The following is a 15,644-nucleotide window of genomic DNA, read 5'->3' on the forward strand; positions in this document are numbered from 1 at the left end:
GGTCCCCCATTACCAATGGCAGGATACTCTTCTAGAAGACAGGTTTCCCTCCACTAGACTCAGCATCTGAGAGAAGAGGTACCGAGCCTCCTGTCTGACTCACCATCCCCTGCCTATCTCAACGTGGATTGATCTTCCTATGCTGCTAATGATCATGGAAGTGGCAACAGCTTGAGAGAGAAAAAAAATGTTTGACATTGAGCAGAGATGACTATGACCAAGTAGGAAGGTGACGGATGTCAGCCAGAGCCAGGGAGAAGTCCCCAGGCACGTGGCTGGCTGCCCTGACTAAAATCACATTGTCCAGGTATGACACATCTGTAACTGTCCCCTGGAAGCCTGGAATCCACCCAGAGGAGGGAACAGAGCTGGGCTCCAGAACTAACTCCCTAGTAGATGTCCCCCAAAATTCGCTTATTGACTTTTGTGAAGTGGGATATTCTAAAGCCCCAAACTGACAGTGTTGGTCTTCAAAGGAAACATCATCACTGAATGCAACTGAGGGTGTGATCCGTCTCATAGGCCAAGAGGAGGGAGGGTGGCAGGAGAGGGAGGCAGTGCAGGAGGGAGAGCAAACACACAGGGGCTCTGCTGTGCCCAGTCCTGTTACAAAGTAGCATTATGATGCTCACCAAGAGAATAGGCAGGTAGGATGTAATAGCCTTGCCCATTCTGTGGAACTCTGCAGTACTTAAGAATGAAGGTGGCTGGGTGGTGGTGGCGCATGCCTTTTAATTCCAGCACAGCATGGGGAGGCAGAGTCAGGCAGTGTCTGGTCTATTGAGTGAGTTCCAGGACAGTCAGGGCTGCATAGAGAATCCCTGTCTCAAAAACAAAACAAAACAAAACAAAACACAAAACAAAACAAAACAAAACAAGCACTGTAGAGATGAGGTAGTTTAAGAGCATTGTGACTACTCTTAGAACTTGGGTTCTATCCCTAGCACCTACATGGTGGCTCACAACCATCTGTAACTTCAGTTCCAGGGGATCTGATGCCCTCTTCTGGACTCCAGAGGCACTAGGCGTGAACCTGATGCCCAGACACATATACAGGCAAAACACTCATACAAATAATTAAAAACAAGAGTGATCACGCAGATGTTGATGGCTCTGATTAAACAACCATATTGCAGGCCAGGGAGATGGCTCAGTGGGTGGCACTGCTTGGGTTGCAGGCCTGTGATCAGAGTTCAATACCCCAATGGAAGGCAGATGAGCCAAAAGAGATGCTTCAGGCTTAGACTGAGAAACTTCCCTAAGAGTAGCCAGCTGTTGACCTGGCCGTCAGCACCTGTGTACCTGTGAGACTCATACCCCACCACCACCACCAAGAAAAGCAGCCTCGAATAGCTGGAAAGAAGGCTCCGTTGGCAGAATCACTTGCTACATAAGCCTGGTGAGCCAAGTTTGATCCCTGGGACCCACATAAATGTGGAAGGAGAGAACCAACTCCACCTGGATGTTCACAGAATTGGGGCATGAGTGTGTGTGTGTGTGTGTGTGTGTGTGTGTGTGTGTGTACCTATACAATAATAACTTAAAAGAAAAAACAGCTTCAAGTGGAAACTTTGTGCTTTGGTCATCCTTTCTGTAGAACAAGACATACTTTTGTGGAAGAGACCTCAACTCAGGACCCAAAGAATTCACAATTTCTCTAGAAAGTGACCAATTATACACATACAAAATACCCTTAGAACGCAGCCCTGATAATACCTAGTCTTAGACATCTCTTCCCCAGAATTACAAAAGCATGTCTTGTTTTTGTCTTCTCTTTTCTTTTTTAACGTGTTTGTGGCTGATTTGCTATGGCAACCTCCAGATGCTAATCCAAGGGAAAAGGAAACCGTTTGTAAAATAAGAACATCAACACTCAGATTGGTGACCCCTGTTAATCCCACCCACGGCAACTAAAAGGGATTTCTCGTCTGAACACACTGAATGGCACCCCAGAACACCAGAGTAAGATACAAACCTCCAAAGCAGCAGAGAAGGCTGCTGCACTGGCTCTAAGGTGTCAATGAAGGGTGTCCCGATGTCAGGTGAGAAGTGACCATCAGCACGGTGCCAGCTGCAGCAAAGCCACCCTTCAGAGAGGGTGAAGGAAAACATTCCTGGGCATGCAGAAGTCTGTGCCTCGGAGACTCACTAAGGACATTCTGTGATGTGACCTGTGTCAATAGGAGGATGGTCCTGATCAGGTGAGGGGAGAGAGCTGGGGCAGGGGATGGGAAAAGCAGCAGCTATGGAATAGCCAGAAGTGAGCGTGGATTGCATAACAAAACGCATATCAGGGAGGGCCATGCTTGACCCCACACTATCTTTGCTCTTGTCTTGCATTGCTGGGTTATTGCTTAGGTTGCTCAGAGCCCCAAGCCAGCAGGATCCCATGCTATTGACGTACCATGAAAAGCAGCTAGACAAGGTCTGAGGGATGGCAGAGGTACAAAAGAATCCTTCATTCGGTCCCAGTAACAGTGGAAGGAGTGGACGAAGTGGCAGAGTCCTGTGCTGGTATCACAGGATCCTTACCGAGGTCTGACCCCTGCCTAACATTCTGTTACCTCCGATGCTGTCCCTCCAGGCCCTTTTAACACACTCAGAGCCTGTATGACGTCCTTGGACATACCTAGAGTAATATCTGCCTCGCTGACTAAGTCAACACAGGGTTGAACACACACAGATACACACACACACACACACACACACACACACACACACACGGAGGAATTCAAATGTCTGGCCACAATAGTAGCTACCCTGGAGGGAGCTCATGAAGTCACCTGATTTGAAGATTCTTGTAGCATTTGAAGGAGACGAGAGCATCCATTAACTTCTAACTTTGATAAATTAACAGTGCATGTAGTGGGATAATCATTAAAATAATAAAATAAAAGAGGTTTTTTTTAATGTGGTAGATACATTTTTTTTGGTAGATACAATTATTCTAAGAGGAGGAGAGGAAGAAGAAACACAAGTAGATACAATTTTTTTGGTAGATACAATTATTCTAAGAGGAGGAGAGGAAGAAGAAACACAAATGAGACAGGCAGGAAGAAAATGGCAGCAAACTGAGCTGGTAATTTAAGCCAAAATCGATGCCATATTGATAAATAATTGTTCTAGTCGGACATAAGTATTATCAGCATGAATCAAAAGAATCAGGTTGCTTGCCTTGCAACCTGAAGACCTGAATGTGACTCTCTAGAACCCACATAAGCCCACACAGTAGTGTCATCTGTAAACCTCAGCACGTCTCCTAGGATATGGGAAGGGAGACAGGAGAGGAGATGGACGTGTCACTGGAAGTTCCTGGCCAGCAAGTCTGGAGTCCACAGCAGTGAACAAGACAGACCCTGTCTCAAACAAAGTAAAAAAAGGGCTGACAGCCAAGAGTGTCCTCTGACCTCCACACATAAGCTGCAGTGTGGCATGCATGCATGTGTGCATACGCTTGCACACACACACAAACAAATGAAAAAATGAATACCAAAATGACAGAATGCAATGATACATACAAACCTTGATCAAAGAAAGTCGATGTGCAGTATACACATTAGCACACTTAGTTTATCTTTTTGAGACAGGGTCTCACTGTGTAGCCCAGGCTACTTTGGAACTCACTATGTAGACCAGAGTAGCCTCAAACTCACAAAGATCTGCCTGTCTCTTCCTCCTGAGACCTGGGATCAAAGGTGTATGCCACCTTTGTTCATTTTACTAATATCAGACACAAATACTAAAGCCAAAAACCCAAAACCTTACAGAAAGATGCAAGAGCATCCCTCCAAAACAGTGAAGGGTTTAATTTACTTATAAACCATTAATTATGAAGTATATTTAAAAACTTAAGGAACTGGAAAGGAAAATACAAATTTTATTCATAAAAGTATTCTAAGAGGAGTTGGAGGTGTAGTTCAGTTGCTGCCCAGCATAAGTGAAACCCAAAGTTTGATCCCTAGCACCCAATAAACTGGCATTCTGGGGGGAGGAGGCAGAAGGACCAGAAGTTCAAGGTCATCCTTGGCTACAAAGCAAGTTAGAGGCCAGCCTGGGACACTCTTTAAAAATAAGTAAAAGGAAATATAAAAAGAACAGAATCTAAGGGATCTCCAGTGGACTAGTGGGTCGCTAGCTACAGTGGACTAGTGGATCGCTAGCTACAGTGGACTACTGGATCTAGCTACAGTGGACTAGTGGATCGCTCGCTACAGTGGACTAGTGGATCACTAGCTACAGTGGACTAGTGGATCGCTAGCTACACTGGACTAGTGGATCACTAGCTACAGTGGACTAGTGGATCGCTAGCTACAGTGGACTAGTAGATCGCTAGCTACACTGGACTACTGGATCACTAGCTACAGTGGACTAGTAGATCACTAGCTACAGTGGACTAGTGGATCGCTAGCTACAGTGGACTAGTGGATCGCTAGCTACAGTGGACTAGTGGATCTAGCTACAGTGGACTAGTGGATCTAGCTACAGTGGACTAGTGGATCACTAGCTACAGTGGACTAGTGGATCGCTAGCTACATTGGATTAGTGGATCTAGCTACAGTGGACTAGTGGATCGCTAGCTACACTGGACTAGTGGATCACTAGCTACAGTGGACTAGTGGATTGCTAGCTACAGTGGACTAGTGGATCGCTAGCTACAGTGGACTAGTGGATCTCCAGCAGTTTGCTGTTTAGACCAGGGCTGGGGAGAGGGAGCCTCGGGAAGTAAAGAGTTTGCTTTGCAAGCATGGGGTCCTGAGCTCAATTCCCAAACCCGTGTGTAATAAAAACCTTAAATTATTTCAACAAAGAAAAAAAGAACATGTCGGCCTGGTGAGGCAGGCCAGTGGGGGAGCATGCTTGCCACTAGCAACCTCAGTTGGCCATCCAGAAACCGCGTAGTGGGAGAAGAAACTAATTCCCGCAAGTCGTGAGTTGGATCCCAGACATTGGACAGTTGGAGATTGACTTTTGCTTTTGATTGTGACTGTGCCCTGATATTTTCCCTCTTGAAGGAAGAAACTGTTTTAGTGGAGCCCACAGTTAAGAGACTTTTAATTGTAAAAAGACTTTGGATTTTAAAAAAGATGGATATTGTAAAGAGATTGAAATTTTAAGAATATGTAAAGGCTGTGGGACTTTTAAAGTTATTTAGATCCTCTGACCTGCATACATGCAGCATGACATGTAGATGCCTGCCCCAAACCAAGGGAACTTTAAAAAAAATCTTTAAGTGAGGTTGGACAATATTACTAGATGCAAAACATACATGTTAAAGACTACTCACCCTGGTGTATCCTGCGACCAAAAATGTAGAGAAGTATTCTTTAAAATATCATTTACAAAAAAAAAAAATAGTGTCTTGTGGCCTAATTCTAAATCTCTATAGAGAGACATTTAAGGACTAAAACGGGAGCTGGGGAGATGGCTCAGTGGGTAAAGGCACTTGCTGCTGAGTCTGACTACCTGAGTTCCTGGAGCCTACATGCACCAACCATCCTCAGTGAAGTTATCTGCAATGGGTATGCTGAACTCCATGGTGGAAGGAGAGAGTTGGCTGCTCCTCTGACTTTCACACAGGATCCTGGGAGATGCGTATGTGGGTGCAGTCCTCTTCCCAACCCCCGAGAACATAAAGGGTTCTCAAACTTCTAGGGTAAGACAATAAACCAGTTAAGAATGAACAGCAAACACAGGCTAGGCAGAGTGGCCCATGCCTATAATGCCAGCACTCTGGAAGCTGAGGCAGGAGGACCACAAGCTTGAGGTCAGCATGCTACATAGTGTATAGGGACACTTTGTCCTAAAACAAAACCATGGGGGAGATGAGGAGGTGGGAGTGGTTTGAACAGGTTTGTACAGGTTTGAACAGACATTTCACCAGGAAGAATGAATGGAAATACACACCTGAAAATAAACTCAGTGTCACTATGGAGAAGTTGGCATGCGTGCCCTGGGGAGGGGCTGCTAACTAAAATGGGAATGGGGTATTCCCGCTACTGGCTATGCCTGCCATCTTTACCGGAGTATTGGTTTCATGGATAAACGCATATGTCAAAAAACACTGAATAGCAAGCTTCAAATCTGTGCTATATGCTGTAAGCCAATCATGCCTCATTAAAGCCATTTTTTTTTTTTTTACAAAGATTCCAGTCAAAACAGAAACCTACCATGTTTGTGGGCTGGCAAACTCAACAGCTCCCTCAGTTTGATTTATAGACTGAAGGCTGGAGAATTCGGTTGGCAAAACAGAAAGTTACTATAAGTCTGCAGTGTGCTGTGTTCTCAGGGCCTGACCAGCGAGCAACCAAGAAGCAGCGGTCCAAAAGTAATCATGCTTTAATGAACACCTGGTATATGACAGAGACGGGTCCAAGGCAGGGGGCAAGGGCAGGCTCTGTGATAAACAGTGGTGGGACAGGCAAGCCTTTGTGCAGGAAGGCGACAGCTGGAACCCTGCCTCCCTCACGCCTTAGACAGATCAATTCCAGGGTCTGGAAAGGAACTCAGTGGTAGACCGCGTGCTTAGCATGCTCTAGGTTCAGTCCCCAGCACCAAAACTAACCAAGTAAAAGCAAGACAACAGTAACCGATCTCAGGGAGAGTAAGAGCTTAAATGTCAGAGGCTACGCTTTCGGTAGGTAATATAGAGTGTCCTCGAGATGTCCAGGTATAGAAATAATCCATGGAGACATAAAAGTGCATTAACAGAACATTGAGTTCAACTATGTAGAGAGAATATCGTGTATTGTATGGATGCACCACTTGTCAATCAAAAAGCCCAAGGCCTGTGGCTCAGACAGGAAATAGAGGCAGGGCATCTGGGGCAGAGAAAGGATTCTAGGATAGAGCCAGGTGCAAGGAGATTCACTGGAAAGGTGTGACAAGATGGATGCGTGGTATCTGAGCACAGGTAACCAGCAACGTGGCAGAATGTAGGCTAAAATCAATGGGATATTCTAAGTTAGATTCAGTCAGAGAAGAGCCTAGCTATACGGCCAAGGTATTTGTAAATATATTTTAGTCTGAGTCTTATTTTTGGGAGCATGGGGTGGGAGATAAAACACATGCTGTGCAGTCAGGAGGACAGAAGTTTGAGTCCCCAGAGCCCACATAAAGAGGCAGCATGGCCACACACAGGTCTGTAACCCCAGCACTAATCAGTGGTGTTGCTGAGGACAACTAGCATTTACTGGCCACCAGCCTTACTCTAGGTTCCACGAGAGACTCTTGCTCAAAGGAACAAGGCAGTGAGGGATAGAGTAGGTCACTTGATGTCCTCCTCTGGCCTCTGTACACATGCGTGTTCATATACATGTCAAATAAAACTAAAAACATTTTAAAGAAATGGAAGCTGGGCATAAGGGCACACACCTTTAATCCCAGCACTTGGGAGGCAGAGGCAGGCACAGAGAGTTTACACAGAGGTTTGCATAGAGTGTTCCAGGATAGCCAAGGCCACATAGAGAGACTCTGTCTCAATAACAAGGAAAATCATGGAACGCAGAGCTGGGAGGATCGTTATAAGCACTTGTTGCGCTGGCTGAGGACCCGGGTCTGATTCTAAGGAGTCAACCATCTATAACTCCAACTCCAGGGCGTCCAACACTTTCTTGTGGCCTCTATAGGCACCAGGCATGTCATGGTATATATACATACATGTAGACAAAACTATATACTCATGATAAGATTATAATTTTTAAAAATCTTAAGTGTTCTTAAAAGATGACATGTTATACATGAGAAAAATTAGCACCAGCAATTCTATTCAATAACACAGATAAGGCTCATGAACATAATTTGAATCAAACAATGACTGTAAATAATGCATTTATTATATTTGAATTTCTTTTTAAATGTGTGCATGAGCTGGGCATGGTGGCAAGCACGTAATTAGCACTTGGGAGGCTGAGGCAGGAGGATCACAAGTTAGAGGCCAGACTGAGCTGTACAGTGAGCTCTGTCCAAACAAACAAACAAACAAACAACAACAACAAAACAATGTGTGCCTCTCTCTGACTCTCTGCATACTGGGAAGACTTCTGATAGCCCAAGCTGTCTGACATACTCCCACCAACCAGATCATCTGCTGCATCTTGGGATGCCCCGGTGAGCCCGTGCCTCTGTCTCAGCTACTCACTCTCCCCTATTCCCATGACCTCACTGGGACCAGCCTTCCAGGGCAAACCCAGTGCTACCCTCCCAAGTGTGGCTTCCTCCGCGCCCGAGCATTATCCGAGCCCCAGCTGACACCCAGAGCTTACTTAGGGCTCCTCTCTTGTCCATTTGGAATTCAATTCCCAGTGCTGGTTACCTGCTTGGGCCTTCACCTTGCTTATAGCATCCCCAGCCCCACTAGGCCTGACACATGTACTGGAGGCACATAATAGTTAAGAGTAACTAACAATAATAAAATACAGTTCCTCTAAGAAGCCAGCGGCATGAAGTTTGGGAGAGACAGCTGTTAGGGACACATGTGTGATTCTGTTTGAAACTCACGACAGAAATAGCCTAGCAGAGGCAAACTTTGCATCTAGATACTTGGATGCTGGGAAGGGTCAGACACGTGCAGAATGACGAGCTAGTGCAGAACACGCATGGCATGTGGGGCCGTGTAAACACATGGAGGACCAGGTCAGAGAAGGACCCTCGGGACCTGTCCCCAAACCACCCCAGGGAGAGGCATCGCCTCACAAAACCAACAAGGATAATGGGATGGGGTGCCGGGGAGGCAGATGAAAACTCACAGAGGTAGCCAAGGAGTGAGGCCTCCTCCCCGCCTCCCTCAAGCCTGAGGCTGCATCTTTAAGCATCCGTTTGCCGCAGCAAGCCCGCCGCAGACCATAAATATTTTTCTATTGACTTTTGTTTTAGTCTTTAACAGTATCCTATGAACGATTTCAATAAACAGTGAGAGGCAGAGAAGGGGAGAAATCAGAGCACCAAATAAATCTTTGACATGTGAAAATGAGCTCCCGCCTTCTCTGCCTGGGGCTGCAATGAGGAACAGAGACACTGACAATCCGCAGTGCACAAACCAGGCATGGATGTGGCCACTGGGACTCTGCCAGCATCTCCAGCTGAGTGGAAAGGGAAGGAAGCTTCCAAGAGGAGGGAGCAAGGCCAGCTGGAGGGAGAAGGAGAGAGAGGGATGAGGCTCAGCCAGTCTGAGGCTATGGCCTTAGAGGCCCTCCGTCCTCCCTTGCTGGGATGTGATACTTGAACAGGCTGAGGCCTTGACTGTTGCCTTCTGCTTTCCCCAGTCCCTAGCTGCTCATCCTGACCCGTGGTTTCTATGCCTGTAGTTCGTAGATAAAAGTAATGTTGGCCATACAGGGCTGAGATCGGCATTGAATGAGATCATCCATGGGCAGCTGGGAATATGGTCCACCTGGTGGAGTGCTTGCCTTGCTTGCAGAAAGTCTTGGGGTTTAACACCCAGCCCTGCATAAAACTTAGCTTGGTTGGTGTACAGCTGTAATCCCAGCGCCTGGGAGACACAGGCAAGAGGATCAGAAGTTCAAGGCTACATAGCAACTTTGAGGCCAGCCTGGGCTACATGAGACTCTCTCTCTCTCTCTCTCTCTCTCTCTCTCTCTCTCTCTCTCACCACAGACACACATACAGAGCAGGGTGATTATTCACATAAAGTCACTTGACACAGGTTTGCAAAATCTCAAACCTTGAATGATTTTATAAGCAGGGCTTTTGGAGAGTCTGCAAATTGCTCACCCCACAAAGATACCAAATAACTCTACCTCTCTATAAAGACTTATTCCCTTCCAATTCCTTTCATCAGATGCCCACTTTCCACTCTCCCAAAGTAAATCAAATTCTAGGAAAGAGGTTGTCATAGTTATGAACTTGAGTGACACTATTTATTGTGTACAATGGTCCTCAAATGCTGGAGATTGTCAGCCCAGCTCCTGGGAGGCAGATGCATCCTGAAAACAAAGCACACGTGGCTGGAACAGGGCTCAGAGACAGACCTGATTCTCACTGCCTCTGGAGCCTTCAACAGGATACCTAGCCTTTTGGAGCTTCCTGTTGCGCATTCCTAAAGTGGGTGTGGCTACACCACCATCACTATTATTGGGAAAGGCAAACAAGACACAAGATGAAGACTGAAGCAGGTACAGCTTAGCCATGAAGAACAAAGAGAGAGAGAGAGACCTCAAAGAACCAGGCCTTGGATTAACAGGACTCTCAGCTGGGTCTAACACATAGGCATTTAAAGGTAATGATACTTTTAAAGAATCCTACAGTTCTGAAGCACTCTTTTTTTTTTCATCATACTGTACCCCAGGCTGGCACAAAGCCACTTACATAGCCCAGGCTGGTTTACATACACTGTGTAGCTGAACTTGTGGCAGCCTTTCAGAGGTGCTGGGATTGCAGGTCCGAGTCACTCTGCCCCATTCTCCTAAGGACTTGTGCATGCAGGGCATCACGGAAGCTTCTGAGACTCAGACAGGTCATGAGACTTGCTTCAGGTCACAGTGTAAGTGGTAGTGGCAATGCAGGGCAGACACTAGCCTTGATTGTCATATTCTCCTCTCTCTGTCCCTCACTCATCTCAGAGGCTGGGGCTTTATAGGCAACTCCAGGGGGAGTCCAGATCCCTGGCTTCCACAGGAATCTGTACTCACATGTATGTGCTTGTAATGTGCACACGCAAAGACACTAAAAATAAATAAATATTAAAACAAACCAATGTTGCGCTACCACATAGGCCATCCAGCAGGTATACCATAAAAGCTTCCTTGATTGCAGCTTACCCCTCAGGCAGCCAGGGTGGACACTCCAATCCGCTCTCATTTGTCAGCGACAGTCACAACAACCGAAATGTCTTAGTTAGGGTTTTATTGCTATGAAGAGACACCATGACCAATGCAACTCTTCTGAGGGCAACATTTAACTGGGGCTGGCTTACAGTTTCAGAGGTTCAGTCTGTTATCACGGCAGGAAGCATGGCAGTGTCCAGGCAGGCGTGGTGCTGAAGGAGCTGAGGGTTCTACATCTTGATCCTCAGGCCGCAGAAGAGGACTGTTCACTGAGTCAGCCAGGAGTGGGAGCAGGGGGTCGGGTCTCATCTGAACTGGGTGGAGCATTGGAGGAGACCTCAAAGCCCGCCTACACAGTGACACACTTCCTCCAACAAGGCCACACCTCCTAACAATGCTACTTCCCATGGGCCAAGCGTATTCAAACCGCCACAAGAAGGTCAGAGGTTTTGTAAAGGGAACTTGTTCTCACTGTTCAGCTGTCCAGAAACCAGTTGGCATGAGTCATTCATTCACTCACTCACTCACTCAGTCCTTCTGCCTCCATGTAAGTACTCCATTGTGAGCACAGTCTGGAGACAGACAGACAATAGCCCCTGACTTCAACTAGGGGAGACAGATGAGGAAACACAGAAGCTACATCTTCCCTCTAGTACCAGGGAACCCCAGGCCCTTGGAGCAAAGAGGCTGGGACATGAGGGTCTTCCTGTCAGGAAGGAAAGCCTGCTGGAAGTCCTTAGCTTTTGATGTGAACAGTGTTAGCTTCCAGGTCATCACTCAGCATGGCAGCGCACGCAGATGGCTTGTGTGTCCCATGTCTAGAAAGCCATCCTGTGCTATCTGCTTCCTCACTGACAGCCTTGATGCTTCCACTGACCAGACACTGCTCATGGGCCAGGCTAAAGACCAAACTTCAACCTAGCAGGAATCGGGCTTATGACCAATGCATCTCTGCCACCAACTCTGTGTGACCTGGAGTCATGCAATACTCCTGAACTCTCGTTTCTTTCTCCCATAGTATGGGCCTAGTGCAATCAGGGAGAATGAGGCAGCTGGTGCCTGTGGCAGCCACTGTTTTTGGAACCACCAGTCTTCAACCTTTTCTGAGGCTCCGGGGGCTTTCCCACACTAGAAGTTTGAGAGATTCTCTGCAGCCAGAGGCAGCTGATGAGTTAATTCTTAAGGCTGTCTTCCCATGGGGAGTAGAGGCAGGGCAAAGGGCAGGCCTAGAGACCTCTTTTGGAAATGACAAGATCATTTAGCAATCAATTAGCTTGGTCCCCAGGCTCAGGGCCTGCACGCCTGCCTGCTAGCAGAAAGAATGCGCTTTATATACTGATTGGAAACAGATGTGCCGGTGAACAGCGCTAGCCAGGCTGGGCCTGAATTCCTGGGCACCCGGCTGCTGGCCTGGAGATGGGGATTTGTTATTACATTCTGGGCACCAGCGTGGGGAGGGAGGCCAAGGCAACCAAGCTAAGAGAGCAGGCCGCCTGGAGAACGTACCCCTCGCAGGACCCCGGGCATGGAGGAGGGAGAGATGTTGACTCTGTCAGCAGTAATCTGGGATAAAATTAGTTCAGCCAAATACAGACTATGACTTTTGACCAATGGATGCCAAATTCCAAACGTGAGACCAGAGAGGCGTGAGGAAATGAGTGAACCGGGCACTAAGCATAGAACCGAGGACCCTGGAGTCCCTGCTGCTTTGAAGCCATGCCCCATTTCCTAGGCTTCAGCTGTGTGGAAGGCGCGCCTCCAAGTCCTTTTACACAGGATCCCATTTATGAACTACAGCCATGCTGGGATTCTACTTTACGGATGAGAATATGAGAGAATGGGGGCGGGGCGGGGAGGGGACCAGAGGGGTGGAACAAGTTACTGAAAGTCACACAGCAAGTGCAGAATCCAGTTCTTGAACCTGCTTTCAAGACTCTCAGGTGAAGGGATGAATTCCACTTCTTCCTCCTCCTCCTCTCTTAAAGAATGGAATGGGAAGGCTGAGCCCCTAGACTCCAGCCCCACAGTACTCAGAGAGCTCACTACTGTCCCCAGCGGGACTCATCAGCCTTCATCAGTCAAACCCTGCCAGCAACCAGTGGCTCATGGACTCCCCAGGCTGCCAGATCTAAGCTCACCCAGCTCACCGCCAGCCACAGTTTCCTTCCTGTGAAGACCGAAGTTAGGCGCCTGCAGGTTTGGGGCTTCCCCAGGATTCCTGGTTTGACCGGCTGGATTCCCTTTCCCTTGTGTAGTCTCAGCCTGCCATTGTGACCCCATCATTATTCTTTAAAGCGATTGATTGAGCTTCTGAGCGCTCTGGAGCGTGCACTCGGGGAGCGCCTCTCTGCCAGCTGGGGGACCTCAAGTTGTTACCAACCCCCTTCTCTGGATTGCGTCCAGCTCATTCGTGGGCCTGAACGTGGGTGTGGAGCCAGCTGAGCATTTCGTTTCCCTTAGCACAAGATGGAATGTTGTTTAAGGTAATATTTAAGGCAGCTTGCCGTTTTAAGAGTGATACACGCCCACCACAGGAGAAGAGAGCGGAGTAACTCAAAACTGCCTTCACAGGAGGCAGTTTTTCTTACTTTACAACCCTTGGTTTGTTTGTGGACTCTACAAAATGTCACCTACCATCTAGGAGTTGAGGCCCATATTTATTTATCCCCCCCCCTTTTTTTGTTTGTTTGGTTTTGGGTATTTAGAGATAGGGTCTCTCTGTATAGCTCTGGCTGTCCACTCTGTCTGGAACTCTCTCTGTATACCAGAATTCACAGAGATCTGCCTGCTCCTGTCTCTTGAGTATTGGGATTAAAGGCACATGCCATCACTGCCTGGCTTTGTTTGTTTTTGAGATATGTAGCCCAGGCTGACTTCAGACTCCTTATATAGCTAAGGTTGGTTTCAAACTCCTGATTCTCCCATGGGCCCATGGTTCTAATTCCTCATATAATACTTAATATTGCCTGCTGGATAGGGGACTCTCCTAGGGGACAAACCTCTGGGGATGTCTGAATGGTAGTTTCTAGACTGGGTTGATTGACAAGGGAAAAGGTCACCCTAAATGTGGGTGTCACTATCCTGTGGGTGGGGTCCTGAGATGTATAAAGAGTTAGCGGAACATCTTTGTTCCGTTCCCTGCTTCCTGACTGCAGAAGCAGTGTGACCAGCTACCTCAAGTTCCTGTCACCATGCCTCGTCCAGTGCAATGGACTGTAACCTTAAACTGTGGGACAAAAGAAGCCTCTCCCTACCTTATTCCTCTTGGGTATTCTGTCACAGTAACAAGGAAAGTAAGGTGTGTGTCTTGTAATAACATCAAGCCGCTCACACTCTGGGTAGCCACACACACCTCCACTTTAACGGGCAAGAGACAAGGTTGCCACCAACACACAGACTTTGTAGAAGCATGTTTTTATAACCAGAGAGACTTCCAGTTTTTTTCAGCCCAGCACAGACGTGATCCTTCTGTCCTAACCACGAGTAAAAAGCTGAACAAAATCAACTTTTTTGATTCTATCTAAGAAATGACGTTATAGGGCAAACTGCAGCTCCCCAAATTGGAGAGAGGCGGGTCCAGAATTGTCAATTAACCCATGCACAGACAACTCTGCAAAATCCAGTCCTGGGGTGGGATGAGATAGAAAGCAATTGACGCTTGCCACATGTATATGAATCTGAGGATGGAGACCCCAGGGGGCTTGGTCAACTGACTCAGAAGCCCTCAGACTTCTGCAAGTTCTCCTAGGGGGATCCCTTTGAGCTTCCAGGAGTGGGAAAAGGAAAGTGGCCACTATGAAATATGCCAGAATGGGCCGAGAGAATTGGCCCAGGGATTAAGAGCACTGGCTGTTCTTTCTGAGGACCCAGGTTCAGATCCCAGCACCCACACAGTGCCTCACAACTGCCTATAACTCCAAATCTAGGGGGAATATATATATACATCTATATGTGTATATAGATGTAGATATATCTTCAGGCTGGGTATAGTGGCACACACCTTTAATCCCAGCACTTGGGAGGCAGAGACAGACAGATCTCTATGAATTCAAGGCCACTTAGTCTATATAGTGAGTTCCAGGACAGCCAGGGCTACATTGAAACCCTATCTTGTGCTCCAGCCTCTCCAGAGCCACAAAGCCTGTGCCTATCTTAGACTTGAGACCCCCAAACAGCAGGCTGAGGATACCTTTTATCTTTATAAGTTAATCACCTTGGGTATTTTGTTACAGCAACGCAACGCTCATTAATACAGTGGCTAAGGACTCTAATGGGAAAGCAGAGAACCAATAAGACTAAATGGCTAGCATAAGTCAAGACATCAGAAGTCCAGGAAAAAATATTTAACTGCAGTATTCATTTCTGTTAGAATATTTCTTTTTTTAAGAATATTTCTTAATCTTTAGCAGAAAATCAAATACAAATTAAATTTGTTGCCGACAGACGACCTTGTCAGAAATATTCAAAGAATTATTCAAAGAGAAGGAAAAGAACAGCGATCAGAAGCAGTATTCACACATAGAAAGCATGAACACGGGGGAAGAAAATACACAAAGGCAGAGAAGAGCCACAAATGACATCATAGCTGGGCTACATATGACATCATAGCTGGGCCATGAATGGCATCATAGCTGGGCTATACATGAACACCATAACTGGATTACACACGGCATCATAGCTGGGCCACACATGACACCATAGCTGGAGAGGTGCATAGGTCATCCTTTTCAGTTGCTAGAGGTAAAACGAGTCCAGAGAAGATAGATGTACAGGATCAGTGCCTGGCCAGCAGCTAAAGTCTTCTGGTTCCCAGCTCAGGGCTCTCTCCACTGCCTCTCTATCCTGCCCAGACTCTGTCCAGCT

At 47.1% G+C, this 15,644-nt stretch overlaps 1 long non-coding RNA gene across 3 annotated transcripts in view; it reads right to left on the reverse strand.

Moving 5' to 3' along the window:
• The window catches only part of 9130204K15Rik, a 50,885-nt gene extending 48,304 nt beyond the window's left edge, over positions 1–2,581 (reverse strand). For 2 of the 3 annotated variants that reach the window (XR_001780101.2, XR_001780100.2), the window contains exons 1-2: positions 2,405–2,581; positions 1,976–2,171 (exon numbers count right to left, since the gene is read on the reverse strand). This is a non-coding gene — a long non-coding RNA (RIKEN cDNA 9130204K15 gene). The remainder of the gene's footprint in view (positions 1–1,975; positions 2,172–2,404) is intronic. The other variant, XR_001780099.2, reaches the window with a different exon arrangement.
• Positions 2,582–15,644: the final 13,063 nt, after the last annotated feature.

The sequence above is a fragment of the Mus musculus genome, chromosome 11, assembly GCF_000001635.26.
Source record: "Mus musculus strain C57BL/6J chromosome 11, GRCm38.p6 C57BL/6J".
NCBI classification, from domain to species: Eukaryota; Metazoa; Chordata; class Mammalia; order Rodentia; family Muridae; genus Mus; species Mus musculus.